This window comes from Eptatretus burgeri, chromosome 18, assembly GCF_056783735.1.
Source record: "Eptatretus burgeri isolate ZD-2024b chromosome 18, Ebu_testis_v1, whole genome shotgun sequence".
Taxonomy (NCBI): Eukaryota; Metazoa; Chordata; class Myxini; order Myxiniformes; family Myxinidae; genus Eptatretus; species Eptatretus burgeri.
Window position 1 is genome coordinate 34,983,903 of NC_140978.1, and position 18,273 is coordinate 35,002,175.

The 18,273-nt window shown below is 44.2% G+C and overlaps 1 long non-coding RNA gene across 6 annotated transcripts in view; it reads left to right on the plus strand.

Annotated features, from left to right (window-relative positions):
- The first annotated feature begins 357 nt into the window (after nucleotides 1-357).
- The window catches only part of LOC147008868 (uncharacterized), a 109,667-nt gene continuing 91,751 nt past the window's right edge, over nucleotides 358-18,273 (plus strand). Inside the window, exons 1-3 of one of the 6 annotated variants that reach the window (XR_015053273.1) lie at nucleotides 358-605; nucleotides 694-1,001; nucleotides 10,433-10,590. This is a non-coding gene — a long non-coding RNA (uncharacterized LOC147008868). The remainder of the gene's footprint in view (nucleotides 606-693; nucleotides 1,002-10,432; nucleotides 10,591-18,273) is intronic. The other 5 variants (XR_015053272.1, XR_015053271.1, XR_015053268.1 and 2 more) reach the window with 5 other exon arrangements.

Consider the following 18,273-nt stretch of genomic DNA (forward strand, 5'->3'; position numbering starts at 1 on the left):
GACAATAAAGGGACAGGAGGTAAGGCACACTCACCCCAAAGCTGTCTGGCCTGGGTTGAAACCGTTGGAATCAGAGCCGGATTAACCATCAGCCAGACGAGGTATGTTGTGCCTCAGGGCCAGCACAGACAAAAATTCGCGCGACAAATATTTAGGCAACTTTTTTTTTTTTTTTTTTTTTTACATACAATTCTTATTGGTTTCGTAATATTGTTACGATTTTGGAAATCTATCACATACAACATACAGGTTCCTTTAGCTCAGTTATCTCGGTAAGTACGTGTTTTATAGATAGCTTCATCCCCCTGGTATAATGGGTGAATAAGTGTAAATGCGCTGCGATTTGTTATTGGAATACCCCATCTCCCGCAGTAACAACAACAACAACAACAACAACAACAACAACAACAACAATGCCATCTTCACGTCCATCCTGACGTCATGACGCTCGCAGCATTCTTCGTGCCCACGTCAGTCAGCAGGCGCGCGCGTGGGCGGAGTCTAGCGTCGGCGTGGCTTCCCTCCTTAGCCAATCGGCAGGGAGCGGGCGTCTTCCCCTCCCCGCCCCCGACTCGACACGGTCGCCATTAGACACGCGGTCTGAGGTGAGGTAAACACTGTTTCGTGTTTAATGTGGTTTGTATTTTATAATAAAAGGTTTTAAAACTTGTACATCTGATGTTCAATTTGCAGATTCAATCCATCGTTATGTCAGGACGTTGTGTGAGGTAGCTGGGAGCGAACTTAGGAGTTGCAGAAAAGAAGCAGAAGGAGGATCAACGACTCGAGAAGACTCATAAATTGACATCGTTTTTCCATGTGGTGGAGAAAGATGCTGGTGTTGGTGGTGGTGATGATGATATTGATTCAACTAAGGACTCCCCCTTCAACATCCCCCGCAGTGAATCCTGTCGAAAACAGGCCGACCGACGATGGTGACACTAGGGGCGAAGGTGCTTCAGTATCAACTCCACTGATTCCCAACGATGTCGGGTTGTTTGGTAAAGGCCCGGTCACACCTTGACGTTTTAGCCAACGTATGCCGATTTTTGAATTTTTTTTCTAAAACGCTGGCACACGTTGAATACGTTATGGGTAAGTTTTGATAACATTGAGAGCACGCTGAAAAACACTGCCATACGTCGTTGTACATTGGCTTTAAACGTTGTACTTTTTGGTGTCCTCAAATTTTTTCATGCTTGAAATTTCACGACGTATGCCGGCGTATGACTCACACGTTCCGCTACGCTGGCCACAAGTTGTATGCATGGTCTGCGATCGTTGACAGACGTCAACACATGCTGCTTGTAAGCTAATCATAAGTTGAGACACGCCGAGGTAATGTTTAGCGTACCCGAAACTTAGTTCTAACCTATGATTAACGTGTTGTTGGCACGTTACGCGATCGTTGCCACACGTCGACAGACGTTACTTTTAAGTTACTCATAGGCTGAAAGACGTCGGTATAACGGATCGTCCTGTGTCAGCGTCCACGGCCACGGCCAGGACACTTATTTGCAGCATTCTTCAAACTTTTCTTCGGCATGACGAGGATGTTCACACTTCGCTGTCTAGCTTGGCTATGATTCCAATTGTCCATCGGCAGCGTCTATTTAAAATAGTCGAGTTTGAGCGTTTTAACACGTTCAGAAGAAACGCTTAAAATTTGCAAACCCCAGCGTCAAAAAACAAAGGCGAGTGACAGCAATTTAAATCGTTCATTGTAAACAATGAAAATAGCTGAGTGGTACCGTTTAAAAGTCGTTGAGTGTAAAAAAATCCAATTGTTGAGCGCAAGCGTCTACTTTCAATAGTGGAGATGCAGCCATTTAAATCGTTGAGTTTATCATTTAAATCGTTAAATCGTTAAACGCAAGGATGATCCATCATAACCCACACCCTCCCCCTCACACTCACCTACTACTGCCAACATGAACAAACTACTACTGATACTGATACTGATACTGTTACTGCTGACATGGACATCGACTCAAAAAGGACTCGAAAACACTGTTGGGTTCCCCTTTTATGAGCAGCATTTTTATATACCAATTCCCAAAACCGCTGGGAACACGTCTTTATATGGCAGTTGTAAGCTAGAAAAACACGTTCATTTTTTTTTTTGTCGACCGGAAGACGTCATTGGAATATGTCTACATACGTCGATGTGTGTTGGGACTACGTAAAGAATTGGTTCAAAGCACGTCAAACATAAGTTAGAAATAAGTTTCGCGTAAAAAAGACATCACCGCGACGTGTTTCGACTTATGAGTAGCCTTTGTGGACGTGTGTAAGCGTCCACATATCGTGTGTACAACTTATCCCCATCGCATGCGGAACGTGTGTCACACGCCAAGTACGTCGTAAAATTTTGAACATGTTTAAAATTTCTTGACGTACTCTACTTACTACGACGTATGATAGCGTACTTTAGTGTTGTACTCACATATACCAAACTTACTCATACCGTATTTGACGTGCCCCAACGTTTTAGACACATTTTTCTTAGGTCGGCATACGCTGGCAAGATCGCCAAGGTGTGACCGCGATGTTGACACTTCCATTTCTACGGCAGTTATGATTCGAATCGTTGTGCGTCAGCCTTTTAATAGGCTACGTCACGACATCGTCGGCAATGCGTGCAACGTGCTATGCCTAAGTTAGACTATCGTTGGGCATCGGTTGTGTAGGCCGACAACAGGTTCAGCATTCGTTGGTATAAGTTATCTATAACACAACGAAACGTTCTGTGTCCGTTACCAATGCGTTATACATAAGACCAAGTCGCTATGAATACGTCCGAATCTTTAAAAAAAAACATCAAAAGTTCAACGTAAGCCAGCGTTTTACATAAATTTTAATACGTTGCCATCGCTGGCTAAAACGTCAAGGTGTGACCGGGCCTTAACATCACAGACAAACTGCGCCATGTGTGCATCAGCTTGGGCACTGACCATTTTCAGAACTTGGATGACAGTTATCCAGAAACGAAGCCCGAATACTCTGGGGTGAATCGCCTTCTTAATGCCAATGCCTTCAAACGGGTTTTTCCAAATGGGGAGGTAGCTGATCGTGATTGGTTGGTTTATTCTCCTGCCAAAGCTTGCGTTTTCTGTTTTCCTCTGACAGAGGGGCACAGCTTTCTGGCGTGGGATATACTGATTGGAAGAATACGGCTCAGTACTTGAAGGCCCATGAAATCAGCCCAAAGCACATAGAATCAGCTCTAACATTTTGTCAGCGGAGAGCTGATGCCGGTCGAGTTGATAAGCAATTGCATCAAAACATGCTGGAGCAGCGCAGCTATTGGAAAAATGTGTTGTCACAATTACTTTTCTTTGCGAGAGGGGTCAGTCGTTTTGAGGTAGTAACAAAATTGTTGGCTCCAGCAGCAATGATAATTACTTGGGCATTTTCGAGTTGATTGGCCAGTTTGATCCGTTTTTGTCCCAGCACATCCATTACCATGCCAATCGGGGTTGCTGTCACACGTCTTATTTGTCAAAAGCAATCTGCGAAGAATTAATTGCTATGATGGGCAAGCAAGTACTTGGTCGCATCAAGGATGAGATGTCGAAGTCGTGGTATTTCTCCGTTTCAGTGGACTCTACACAAGACATTGCCCATACGGACCAGCTCACTATCATCCTCCGCTACGTCAACATGACAGATCACAAGCCTGTCGAGCGTTTCCTCACGTTCATTAGTATCTCTAGTCATACAGGTCAGAATCTTGCTGATATTCTTCTCCGATACTTGAACGACCATGACATCGACTTTGACAATTGCCGCGGTCAGATGTATGACAATGCTTGTAATATGTCGGGCAAGTACAATGGTATGCAGCAAATTTTGAAGAACAAGAACAGTTTGGTTGATTACATTCCCTGTGTAGGTCACTCTTTGAACCTAATTGGTCAGTCTGCGGTGGATTGTTGCATTGAAGCGGTTTCATTTTTTGGGTTTTTGCAGCGCCTGTATGCGTTCTTTGTCGCATCCACGCACCGTTGTGGTGTCCTGCAGACCCATATGGAACAGCAACCTGGGTGCCTTGTTCCGAAACACCCATCGAATACCCGGTGGTCTGCCTGAGCTGATGCCACTGAAGCTCTGTTCCGCGGTTACCGCCAGTTCCAGAGTGCTCTCGAAAAGATCTCTAAAGATGAAAATCAGAACAGGGAGACACGAAATGAGGTGGATTCTTTGGCAGAAAAGATGGGCACCATAGAAGTTGCCCTGATGTGTGAACTTTGGAATGATATTTTGCAGCGCTTCAACTGCTGCAGCAAGTTGTTGCAAAGTGCCACCATATAATGAACACCGGCTATTTGTCTGCTGAAGAGTTTGAATGAGTTTTTACATGCGCGCAGAGAAAATTTTGATTTCTATGAGCAACAAGCATGTGATCGCTGCGGCAACAGCACTTAAAAATCCGAAAGTCGGCGAATGCCCAAGCGTAAGAAGCGTGACAATGATGGAAATGCTACTGATGCCACAGAAGGAATGACGGGCCAACAAAAATTCAAAGTTAATACATTTTATGTCATCATTGACCAACTGCGAAGTGCATTGCAGAAACGCATAGAGGCGTATTCTGTAATGCTGCAGCGGTTTGGCGTTCTGACAGAGTTTGACTCTATGACCGACGAGGATATCAACACTCTTATTACAGGGCTTGTCAGTGTGTATCACAAAGATCTGAATACTGATTTTGTGTCCGAGTTCCGTCAGTTCATTTGCTGGTATAAAAACAAACTGCCCTCAAGTTCCCCCTCAACAGGGTGTGCACAGCATATGTTTGTGCTGCTGCACACCACTGGAGTTAATGCAGCCTTTCCAAACACTGAAGTGGCTCTCCGAATATACTTAGCACTGGTGGCCACCAATTGTTCAGGAGAACGCTCATTTTCGCAGCTAAAGAGAATCAAAGATGTGAAGCGTTCTACCATGTATCAACAGCATGTTGGTGCGTTGGCCCTTTTGTGCATTGAAAGTGATTTGCTCCGAGAACTGGACTTCAGTTCCGTAATTGAAGAGCTTGCAGTTGTAAAAGCGCGCAAGGCTGCAATCTAAGGTCTAGTAAACTGTAAAGCAAAGTGCCAAATCTGTACGTGTTTTGTCATGCATATATTCATACACTGCAAATTGTACAGAGGGATTAAATGAACTATTTTCTTTTCACATTAAATATTTGTCTTTTTTTGTATTAAATATTTTGTTCTTGAATCAGTTCATCTTTTGTCTGGGGTCCACTTCCATGAGCCTGAGATCTAATTTAAAATTTTCAGGCCATTCTCTAAAATTTAAAAATGTGCCTTAGGGCCAGCCGAGACTTAATCCGGCACTGGTTGGAATCCTGACCCAGCTCTAAACTGTCATCCCAGTGTTTCAGAAATAGGGTGATCCATCAATGTGTGTGCCATCCCTCGGATGGACTTTAAGTTGGGCATCCTGTCTCCCGACATTAGTTGGTGGACGTTAAAGATCTTACAGTGTCCTTCGCGAAAAGTAGGCGAGCTATCGTCTGCAACCTGAACAAGTTACTAATTCCTGCCCTAACCAACAGGGGGCACTGCATCAGTGGCACAGCCGTGTATCCTCGCCAATGATGCAGCCCAGCAACCTTGTGCTGGGCACTAAAGAAGAATGACGTGGAGGTGGTTAGGGATTGGCAGAGTTCTTGAAAATCTTCATTCAAAGCCATCTCACCACATTGATCGAAGACTGCGTCGTACTTCCCTGATCTTCCCAAATTGAATGCAAAGCAAGTTAGAAACACCTTTTCGATTTGATGACCTGATGGAGCTACCTGGTCCTGTCCAGGAGTCTCGCATTCATCTCCAGAATGATTCCACAGCCTGGGATATCTTTGAAGAGGAATGTCTATCAGGCTTTGTTGTGCTGTGCTGAAATCCATACCCTGCGTTGCAAGATTGGCTGTTTATGCTCTGATGGTGTTTCGGTTAACTTGGTTGTGGTGACACATGATTCTCGTCCTTCCACGTGAGGAATTCTAAACTTCGAGCAAGAATGCAACTTGAAGACGACTTTCAATGTGCTCTATCGAAAACGAGTCCAAGTGTCGATAATTATCTGGTTGATAATAAACAAGCCCATTGTGGACGTTAAGATGGACGTTAGCAAAAGGCGAAAGTCACATTTCTGAAATAGCAATGAATTCTAACCAATAAACTTTTTTGTTTGATCCAGCATTCTAAAAGTAGTTGTTTGACATCCGCCACCAAAGGTGGATAGAGTTTATGCTTTCACACCTGTCTGTCTGTCTGTGAGCAGGATATCTCCAAAAAGTTGTGAACATATTTGGACGAAATTTGGTGGACAAGGTGTTTTTGTTTGTTGAAGATTTTGCATCCGGACGTTAGATTGTTTTTTTTTTTTAAGTGAAATCTTCAACATTGAGAGATCGGGCCAAAAACGACATCTGGCATGACGATTGAAAAAGTTGTGGATGCATGACAATACTTTGTGGATGAGTTGGTTAGGTGACAAGAACAAGCCGATTCGATTTTCGTTATGGTATGGATTCAGGTCTGACCTATCAGTGGTACAAAACAGTGACTGTTCAGCCGAGCGGAGGTATGCGCTCTCCCGAGTGTCGTTCTCGTTTTTGTTGTGCTTCCTGCCAAACTGTATTTGAGAATGAAATTATGCTCGGAATCAAAATCTTATTCTTTCATCTTCCTCTGAGATTATATTATATTTCTTATCAAACTTTTTCACTTCTTCATCTTGGTAGGTATGCGGTCATTGCCATTGAGCAAAACTGGTACACATATTAATAAAGGTTAAAAAAAAACACTGCCTTTAAACGACCTTTGTTGATTTGACAAAAAAAGGAGACAGCAGCGTTCAGCGAAAAATCACACGTAACACGCTTCACAAAAGCATGGTTGTGAAACTCCGAACAAAGTTCTTGCAGATGATCGTGCTGTGAGATGCATGAAAGTTGTCCGAAAGAGGCGGGCCACTGCAAATATTTCAAACCAGAAAAGTTCATCGTATTAATATTCATTTCATCAATCTCAGAACTGTCACGGAAAGAGATATTCAGTCGTAAATATTCCTGCCATATAAAAACGGTGTTCTTCCCCCATTTGGATCGACTGTGGTCATTTGCTTGTAGGTGGCACAGTGCTGTGAAAAAACGGTGGCATTTCGTCGATTTTTGAGGAATCTCGATTCGCGTCCGACTGTGCATCGAAAAAATGCTGGAAACTAGAGAGGAATTTTAAGGTGGAATAACACAAAAGCCAAAAGCTCTCTCTTTATGTGAAACAAACCAGATTTGGTGGCATAATGGATAGCGCGTCTGCTTTGTGTCTGGAGGGTCGTCTGTTCGGTTTCAACACCAGCCGTGCCATTCCAGACACTTCAAAAATGGTACGTGCCGCTTCCTTGCTTGCTCTCAGAATTTAAAGGAGAGTGCATGGAGAAAAAAAACCCCGTGGGTCAGGAACATCCTACGGGAGAGGCAATTTTGGTAATTAATCCCCAACACGTGACTTTTGAAATGACATATTCCGCTCCAGAAAGCTCGGCGTGCATGCACAGAAAGTCCAGGGAACGTCTGTCAGACAGAGAGACAGAATGAACCAATTGCTCAACCCCGCTATGCGCGCGTTAATGACGCCTCTCATGTGAGAAAGGTTCCAAACATTCTCCTCAAAGCTGTTCAAACTGGTTCCAACCCCAATACTGGCCTTAAGTTGTCACCCAAGGCCAGCAGATGAGCACGTACTTGATCCTTACTCCGGTACACATACTCCAGCATGTACTTTGGCCCAAGCTGCGATCAACTGAGAAGGGTATTCCTGCTCTTCCGGGCAGGAGTGCCCGCCAGTAAGTGAATAGGTGCCAAATGTCAAAGTAGTGAATGACCAACCGACGTCATCCATTGCACACACATCCATAACATGACTCATCAGACTCATTTTGTTTCATGTCAGACATGCATATCATCCCGATCAACGAGCATCGAATGAACAGAAGGTCCTGCTTGCCGTGAGAAAAAATGCTGTTGTACACCATAACTGTCACACAGCCACACATGGAATTGTCTATTCCAAAAGGGATAACTGTGGCGTCTGGCACACAGTACAAATTGCTTTGCATCACATCTTTGTGAATTTTCCTTTGGGCATTGTATCCTGTTATCCTGACAGATTTTGTTTTTACATCCAAAATACGGTGGTCCTAAAATTCGTATTTTTTATTAACCGCCACCGAAGCTGGAAGGAGGTGATGTTTTCACCCCTGTTTGTTTGTGTGCACAATATCTCAAAATGTCGTGAACGGATTCCGATGACATTTTATGCGCAGGTTGAATGTGTGACAAGGAAGAATTTATGAGATTTTGGTGAAGATCCAAATCCGGTTACCTAGAATTTTTTAAGTGATTCTTCACCATTGAGACATATTCTCTTCAGTAAAAAATAACACAATTTATTAACAAAATACATTGTTTAACGCAATCACAGCCACAAAAATACAGAAATTGTACAAGAAAACTCCCTCAGCTCTGGGCCCACACACACAACAAAACACGACAGAGAGCGATTTGAAATGGCATAGAATAAATCCCAGGCTCCAGCAGGATTCAACTGGGCAGGAACCAGAGAGTTAAGACAAACAGTTATCTGTAAATATCTGTATATGTGAAAGGGCTTGTGAAGATGAGGACTCGCTGATCATTGGCCTGGCACTGTGAAGCTAAAGGAAAGCTTGTTGAAAGCAAGAAAGGCCATCAACCTGTCTTTAAGAAACCTGAGCCTTTTGTGAGATGTCAGTTATATTTCAGGTCTTTTACTCCCACTGATTCCCAGTGCAGTATACAGGAACTTCAGCTACAGGTGTGAGCTACATTGAAAAAAGAAAAACAAGGAAGAGTGAGAACAGCACTTAGTATAGTGCATACCTCCACCAGAATGACCAGTTTACATTTTGTATCCCACTGAAAGGCTGGATCTTCATCCGGACCTTAACCGGCTTGTTCTTGTCACCGACTCAAATCATCCACCAAGTTTTGACATTATCCATCCGTAACCTTTTGAGATTTTTTTTGGCCCAATCTCTCAATTGTGAAGAATCACAACAAAAATTAAACAAAATTATCTTATCCAGATCCGGATCTTCACCAAAATTGAATCAATTCGTCCTTGGCAGACAGCCAAGTTGTCCACTAAGTTTTGTCCATATCTGTATAACTGTTCGAGATATTATGTTATATATCATTTTGGCCCTATCACTCAATGATGAGGAATCACTTTAAAAGTTCTTGTTTCTGGATCTCGATTCAGATCTTCACCAAAATCTAATAAATTAGTCCTTGTGACACACCCAACCTGTCCACCAAGTTTTGTGAAGATCGGTCTAAAATTGTGACCTGTAGGCAATTGACATACAGACAAACAAACAGACAGAGTTGAAAACATAATCACTTTTGGTGGTGGAGGTAATTCAGAGAATTTAGTGGTGTTGTGGTTGGAGTGTCTACCCTGAATTTTGAGAGGTTGGCTGTTTGATTCCGACCCTGATCGAGTCAACCAAAGACAGTAAAAATGGGAGGCACTGCTTTCTTGATTGAAACTCATCAGTGAGAGCAGAGAGCATGGACAAACCCTGTGGGTGGTAACCTATTAATAGAGTGGGAGGAGGTGATTTCTCCCCAATTGTCCGAATGAATGTGGAGACAAAAGTGTCCTCTGACGATGGCGGTGCTGGTGCCTAGAGTCCCAATTGTCCGAATGAATGTGGAGAGAAAAGTGTCCTCTGACAATGGTGGTGAGGGTGCTGAGAGTGTATCAGGAAATTCCTCTGTTTCTCCAACAGTCACCAGTTGTGTTTGTCTTTCATCATGTCTGGTGTTGTCAAATATCTCTGTATGCATGTGTCTGTACGACTTGTGAAACAACTCCTCCATGACTCTTGGACCCTGGAAAGAAAATATAAACAAAACAGGAAATGATGATTTCTTTTCAACATATCCTAACCTCTTATCGTATCATTTCAAGTGTTCAAATATTTTGCATTGTCGAGGTTAAAAACAATTTTCTACAAAGAGCAACAAACTTTCCTCGAGTCGGATCCAATCTACGTTGAAATTCCTACTGACGATGGATTGAAGAATTGAATACTTTTTTTTAAATTCCTTATTTTCCACGAAAAGTATTCGACTTTGATATTTGAGGGTGGAGATGCAGTTAAAAACGATTGTTTGGAATTGTTTCTCCAGTTTTTAATTCCTGATCTCTGCTACAAATGTTTCATTTGTGTAGAACTGCCATTATGATGGCTGTTTAATGCATCAAGAAGCGATGGGGAAATTGCTTTCAAATGAGGTTATAAAATATTTGACATGGACCGTGAAATATACCTAATCCTTTATTTCCACAACCCCCTTTTCTCTTTTCAGAATTGCAGAGCCGAGGAAATCACCATTCTTCACCGCAACCATCTGTCTTCGTTTGAGATATAAAAGTGATTTTCTTGGAGCCGAGGGTGGGGAGGGGGGTGGTGTTACGGCAACACCAGTGGAGCAGTTTCGGTTTGCAGTTAACCTGCTGGACGAAGGTATGGAACGGTCAGGTGTCGTGCGTTGTAATGGCGATGATTTTGGCTGAACCATTTCAATTGAAGACATGAATGTCGTATTGCAATGTTTTGACGTGACAATAACGACACGCACACAGGATATAACTTAAACGTTCGTAGAGAATTTGCAATTGCACTGCATTGCATTGTGCAGTAAAATGTGGTGTAGATCAGCACGGAACAATGTTGTGGCATCATTAATCAACTTGCAATGTTTTGTGCTTTCTCAAAGGCACTCTTGTTTGTTTTTAAAAAAAAAAATTGTTGTAGAATCTTGGCTCAGGGAAGAGCAACATGTGAGATGTGGTTGGAGGATTGAGTACTGATGTACTTATTGACTGTGGGACAATGCGGTGGAGGTGCAGAGGGGTCATGTGAACAAATGAGTAAGCAATAAGCTTGCAGGAAAAGAAGGAAGGGATTTGGGGGGTGGGGATGAAGGATAGATACGGTCGGGGCAGAGATGGAAAATATCATGACATTGGTCTTCAATATCCACTGCAAAAGGACCAATGAGTGGAGGTGGGTGTGAAGCCAGTTTTTTTAGTCCACCCCAAAGGGGTTGTGACACTTGCAGTGTGTGTGTGTGTGTGTGTGTGTGTGTGTGTGTGTGTGTGTGTGTGTGTGTGTGTGTGTGTGTGTGTGTGTGTGTGTGTGTGTGTGTGTGTGTGTGTGTCCATCCACGTCTATATATTTCTCAATTACAAAATATTTTTCGCTTCAACCGCTTGTCCAATTGATGCACAACTTTAAACATTGGAGGCACTCCTCGTGGAGATTATTTTACTGATAATTTTGACATCATAGGTCACATGGTATGGCAGCCATATTGGATTACAGGAGAGAAAAAGATTGGACATCTCTGAAACTGCTCAACGAAAAAAAATTAAACTTGGTATATGGTATATATAGGGTGATCATGATGACATCATTGGTGAAGTGGTATTCCATCAATAATTGATTGAATTGAAATAATTATCCGGAAAATCTGAAAACTTCATATATCTGATCTACAATCCGATGTGAGTGAAAAATTTAATTTTCGACATCATCGTTCACATGGACCTGTGGCCATATTGGATTGAAAATATAAACAAAAAATAAATCTTCTTGAGAACCGCTTTTCAGATCGATGTGAAACTTTACACACAATACTGACACGCCACTGGGAATGTAGTTTTAAATTTATTTCATATCCTCCTTCATTGATACAATTTAGCCTTAATGTGCACAAAAGTGCTCATAAATATGATAATAATTAATAATCAATAAAGCCATAGATATTGGCAATGTGTGACATAATAGGGTGCATGGATGATATGGATAAATGTGCCATCACAGCAGTGGGCCATAATAGTAGCGTGTTCAGTTAATGATGGTATTTTTGTTTCGAATGAGCATGCGAGGTGAGACTATGTGCTCCAACGAGTGCTGTTCTAGTTGTGGGAATGTAACTGGAGAGACAATGGAAGAGCATGCTATATTCGATAAAAGTGGATGAACAGTAGTGTTTTGAGATAGATAGAGATAGGAATTGATGATAACATTAAAAAAAATTACAATGTCAAGGCTTGTATGAGAGTTACCACATAGAGCATATAACAAGGGGAGCAGGAGACGGGGGACAGGAGAGGGAAGCACAAAACAGTGGGGAATAGACACATAATGAGATCTATGGAAGGGAGAGGGATGGGGTGGGGTACACGGGTAAACAAGATGGACACCACAGGAACTTTCAGGAAGGAAAGCAGGGAATTTGAAGGAGGTGGGTGGGTTTGGGGTGGATTAACGGGGGTAGAAAAGATCATGGTTCTGGATGGGAGAAGATAAGAGATGGTAGTGAACAGCTATTTTGAAGACCGAGAAGGAAGAATGGGAATGAAGAGTGGGTGAGAGTTTGTTCCAAAGGCAGTAAAAAAAAGGGGGGGGGGAATGGAAGAATGAAGGTGAGCAGTGATTCTTGATTTTGGTAGTTTAACCAGAAGGGGGTTTCTGGTGAACCTTGAGTGCCCTGCGGAAATATGGGTGGGGCATATAGCAGATAGAGCAGCGGGGGGGGGGGAGGGGCAGAGAGGAGATGGTACAAGACAGAAAGACCACCGACTTGCCTGCGGTGAGAGAATGACAGACCCAAAGATTCAGCTTCATCACGGGAGATCCCATTGATTTTAAATGCCTTCATTTTATATTAAAAACATAACCTGTCAAAGGGCGGAGGAGCTCGTTGTGAGCCAACGGCCATCCATATCTAGTGCCCAACTGTGTCTGCGGACGTCCTCCTTCAGTTGGGTTACTTTTTTTTATTAGGAGGTTGGTGGCAGGATTTGCACTCCGGCCACCGTAAAACTCTTCATTCCGCAAAACACAAAAACGCAAAAAAATCTGAAAACCCACTCCATGGGAGTACCTCCTGTGTAGCTTCCCTTCGCATGGCAGCTCACCCGATGACGGGATTGGGGCAAAGTCTTTGGGACCCCCAATCTTTGATGAAAAGAGGGAAACCACGGGGTAACATCCCTGGGTCAGATTGCGGGAGAGTGTGTCGGAGTGGTGCTGAGGTGTCGTCCACCAGACGGCGGTCTCCTTGGGTTAACCTGAGGCGGTCCCTTCGGGTGGGTGCCTGGAATGTCCTATCGCTGAGAGGATGATCACCTGTCTCTGTTATCATCTGAGCGCAAGTGTTTGGACATCGGTATTGCAGCACTCTCTGAGGTTCCGAGACTGGATTGCGGCGTGATCATGGTGGGTGGTTACACCTACTATTGGTCTGGTTGCTCTGATGGTTATCATACTCAAGGAGTTGCTGTAGCTGTGTCCATTAAGCTGACCCCAATGATAATTGAGGTAACACCGGTCAACAGGTGTATTATGAGACTAAGGATTCGTCACTCCTTCGGTGTCAATTCCCTGGTCTCTGTTTAGGCTCCGACTGAGGCGAGTGACCTCACCGTGAAGGACACATTCTACACCATGCTCGAGTCTGTGGTTGATCAGTGCCCCAGACGAGATACACTTCCAGTCTTGGGGGATTTCAATGCATCGACTGGAACTGATAGGGATGGTTATATGACATGTCTTGGTCCCCATGGGTCAGGAACTATGAACCAGAATAGCACTAAGTTCCTTGACCTTGCAAGAAGTCATGGACTTAGGGTGGCTGGTTCATGGTTTCAGCGCCGACAAGCTCATCGCTGGACTTGGTATTCCAACGCTGGCGGTGTGGCAAAGGAGATTGACCATGTCCTCGTTGACGGTCGCTGGAGGATGATGCAGAACTGCAGGGTCTACCGGTGTGCTCAGTTCCTCAATACTGATCACCGGCTTGTTGTAGCAACTCTAAAGCTGCACCTTAAATTCTGGAGAATGGTACCATCCCAGCCTTGGCTGGATGTTGGCAAGCTCAAGGATGAGAGAGTAGCTGAGGAGTTTGCGAACAGGCTGAGTGGACATTTGGGGTGTCTGGGTGCTTTGGGAGGTCCTGAAGAGTTGTGGAGTGCCTTCAAGACCACTGTCCTTGATGTTGCCGATGGATGTCTTGGAACTCACCGCAGGGCAAAGAAGAATTTTGTCTCTCAAGGGACACTGGATACCATTGACCAGAGTCGCAGGGCCAGGTTGAATGGCAGAGCTGAGCTGTTCAGCGAGCTGAGGAGTAAAACTGTACATGCACTGAGGGTGGACAAGGAGGCCGATTTGCGAGGAATCTATGAGGGGGTAGAGCATCAGCTGTGGACAGGTGATTCTCGTCCCGCTTACAGGGGAATTCGCGCATTGCATTCATCCAAGCCCAACCCTCGGAAGCACTGCAGTTAGAGCAGAGAGTGGTAGGCTCTTGACAGAGGAGTCTGAAGTGAAGGCCCGCTGGGCCGGTTACTTTGAGTGGTTGTACCAGCCTGATCCCGCAGCTGTCGAGTTTGACGTCAAGGGTGTTACGATCTCTGTTCCTGACCCTCCAATCAACTGTGGTCCACCTTTGCTTGTGGAAACACGGGCTACGGTGAACCGGTTGAAATGGGGTAAAGCTCCAGGGATCTGTGGCATCCATGCTGAACTTCTCAAGGCTGGTGGAAATGCTGCACTCATGTCGTTGCATGTACTTTTGTGCTTTGCCTGGAACACAGGCATCATCCCAACTGATTGGAAGAGGGGCCTTGTTGTCCCTCTCTGGAAAGGAAGGGTGATCACCAAGACTGCAACAACTACCGAGGGGTGACGCTGCTCTTAGTGCCGGGCAAAGTCTTTGCTCGGATAATTCTTGATGGGGTTCGCCAACATCTGCTTGGCACCAGCGTCCAAAGCAGTCAGGCCTTACACCAAAGAGGTCAACGATTGACCGTATCCTTGCTCTTCGTGTCCTCACCGAACGCAGTCGAGAGTTTCGGCAGGGGCTGCTTGCAGCCTATGTTGATCTCTGTAAAGCGTTCGATTCAGTGAATCGGGATGCCTTTTGGAGGATTCTAGGTCTTCGTGGGGTGCCACCAAAACTGATCGATCTGATGTCTGAACTCTACTCTGGTACTGAGATTGCTGTGAAGTGTGGTGGTACCATCTCTGACTTATTTCCAGTTGTTACTGGAGTTCGTCAGGGGTGTGTACTGGCCCCCACACTTTTCAGCACTTGTATGGACTGGATTTTAGGGAGGATGTCTGAAAGATCAAGCTGTGGTGCATCGTTTGGGAATGTCAAGATCTCGGACCTTGATTTCGCAGATGATGCAGTCATCTTTGTGGAGACTTTAGATATCCTTTTGGGGGCCCTCGAGGTGCTGAATGAGGAGTCGGAGCCGGTGGGATTATGGGTTTCCTGGGTCAAAACTAAGATCCAAGCTTTCAATGACATCTTGGATGCTGCTGTCCTGTGTGTGTCTGTTTGTGGTGAGGATGTTGAGGTCGTGGAGAGATTCACTTACCTTGGCAGTGATATTCATGTCTCTGCTGGCTGTGAGTCAGAGGTCAATAGATGCCTGGGTCGGGCCTGGGGAGTCATGGATTCACTGGATCATGGGGTGTGGCGCTGCCGGTACCTGTGCGGGAGGACGAAAGTCCGAGTCTTCAGGTCCTTGGTACTTCCTGTCTTGCTCTATGGATGCGAGACTTGGACTCTGACCAAGGATCTGAGACGGATACTTAATTCCTTTGGTACCAGATCTCTTCGGAGAATCCTTGGCTATCGCTGGTCAGATTTTGTGTCCAACGAGTGGTTGCTGAGAGAGACTCGGATGAGATTTGTTACCTGCATCGTCCGTGAGCGTCAGTTGCGGCTGTATGGACATGTGGGTCATTTTCCTGACGCTGATCCTGCTCACCAGATTCTCTCAGTGAGGGAGTCTCATGAGTGGAGGAGGCCAGTGGGCCGACCACGTGCCTCGTGGTTGCAGCAGGTTGACCATCATCTCAAGGAGATGGGGATGGGCCTGGCATCTGCCTGGGGGATGGCCAGACGGAGGCCCCTGGAGTACCGGCGGAAAGTGGATGCAGCGACGCGCTGTTCTGGAACATGCTCCCATACCTGACCTGACCTGGGTGGGGACTTGGTGTCACAGGGGTCAAATTGGAAAAAAATAAAAATTAACTGAAAATTTGAGATAGGGTCATTCCGAATGAAACTTTTTGCAATCTGTCAACTTTGTTTTTGGTGGGAACAAGCACTGGGATTTGCTCTGGCATGCTATCGATTTCACTCTAGTCTTGTCTTTTTTTTGTTTCTCTCACATCATTTTGGAAAATACATAGATATGTAATTACATATTAGTTTCCCTCCATAGATGTATGGTAATTACAAATTCTTCAACCATACGAGGAAAGAACAATTGTGAATGTGAAGTCGAAGACTGAATATGGCAAACTGAAGATGTATTGAACTTGACCCTGTTTTAATGGCCTTCGATAACTCAGCACGTCATAGTTCCTAATTAAACTCCAAGGACACTGTTGCGTATGTCTCAAATGAGGGACGCGTTCAACCCCTGTGTAATTTATTTTTCATACTTTTTAATGTAGCTATTTGTCACAAGGTCATTCATCTTTATCCAACACCGAATCGAATGGATTCTCAATCAAGAGAAAAATTGACAGTTTTAATTGTTATTCTGTTTTCGGTCTCCTGCGGTAAGCTTTGGCTGACATCATGTAGCTCATTGGCAGCACACTCGCCTAGGCTGGGTTTGAGTCTGGGTTTAATTCCAAACCCAATATTTCTTTTTTGTCAGATTTGTGCTTTGTTGGAAGTGTGTGGCATCGTTGAGTTTGTCATATTCCTCTGATGCATGATAATCTTGCGACTTATCTGCTGGCATTAGATTGGTGGACAGGAAAGATCCCATGGCATCATTCACCAAGAGTATGCCATTGTGTACCAGCATTTTGGTGAAATTCTAAAGTCTTACTCTGTCTATGTATTCCTTGGCATGAGAATGCTTCAGGAACATTGGCACCCTGGAAAGGGTATGATGATGATGATTATGATGATGAAGATGATTATGATGATGATCATCATCATCCACCTCGGTTATTGTTGTGGTGTGTGCTGGGAGATTTGAGAATTTTGATTATTTAATTAAGGAGATGTGATTTGAGGATTTAAAGATAACTGTAAACACCTGCTCCCGACGGGAGCAACCAAGGTAGTGGGGATGGAGGGGTCTTCAACGCCCACCAACTAATGCTGGCAAATGGGATACCCGGCTTAATGACCATTTGAGGGATGGCACATTGATGAATCGCACTGCCTGTGAAACACCAGGATGACAGTTTATAGCTGGATCAGGATACCAACCCAGGCTAGTTAGATAGGTCAGATTTGAGTGTGCATGCCTCCAGGCCATCCTGCCATCCCCCACGTTAATATTTTTATTATGACATGATCATGGGATGGAATTGACTGACTAATTTGTGGTTATAATAATTTTGATTTAAAAAATCTAACTTTGATGACCTGGACGCTGGTGTCATGATTGGAGGAAGATGTATCAACAACCTCAGGTATGCTGATGATGCCATAATGTTGGCAGAAAGTGAAGAGGACTTTGTGAAACTCCTGAAGAGAGTGAAAAAGGAAAGTGAAAAGTCGGTCTTTATTTAATCCCGCCAAAAAAGGCTAAAATCGTGTTAACTAAGAAGATTGACGTGTTCAGATTGGGAGACGATTCTGTGGAAATTATGGAAAGTTTCATCTTCATGAGTAGAAATTAATAGACTGTTATCGTCGGGGAGAACAGGAATGTCAGGATTGACAAACATCCAAAAGCCAAATATGTGACAATACAAACCAGGATGAAGCTCATGAATGATCTGGAATTTTCAGTTTCAATGTCTGGATGTGAGACATGGATGGTGAAAAATAAAGAAAACAAGAAGATTGACAGTTTTTAAAATCTGGTGGTTAAGTCGAATGTTAAAAATTCCAAGGATTGCAAGAAGAACAAACAAATTAGTGATTGAAGAAATTAGATCACCATGTACTGTCCATTGGAAGCGTTGATGCTAAAACAGAAACTACGATACTTTAGTTTGACACATCATGCGTGCAGAAAACGAAAGTCTGGAGAAGTCAAGCATGCTCGGTCGGGTCGTGGGAAGAAGAGGAGAAGGCAGACCTTGAATGTGCCTGATGGATGGGGTGTAAAGGCTTGCAACCAAGCTGTCCCTGACAAAGCTTTTGGA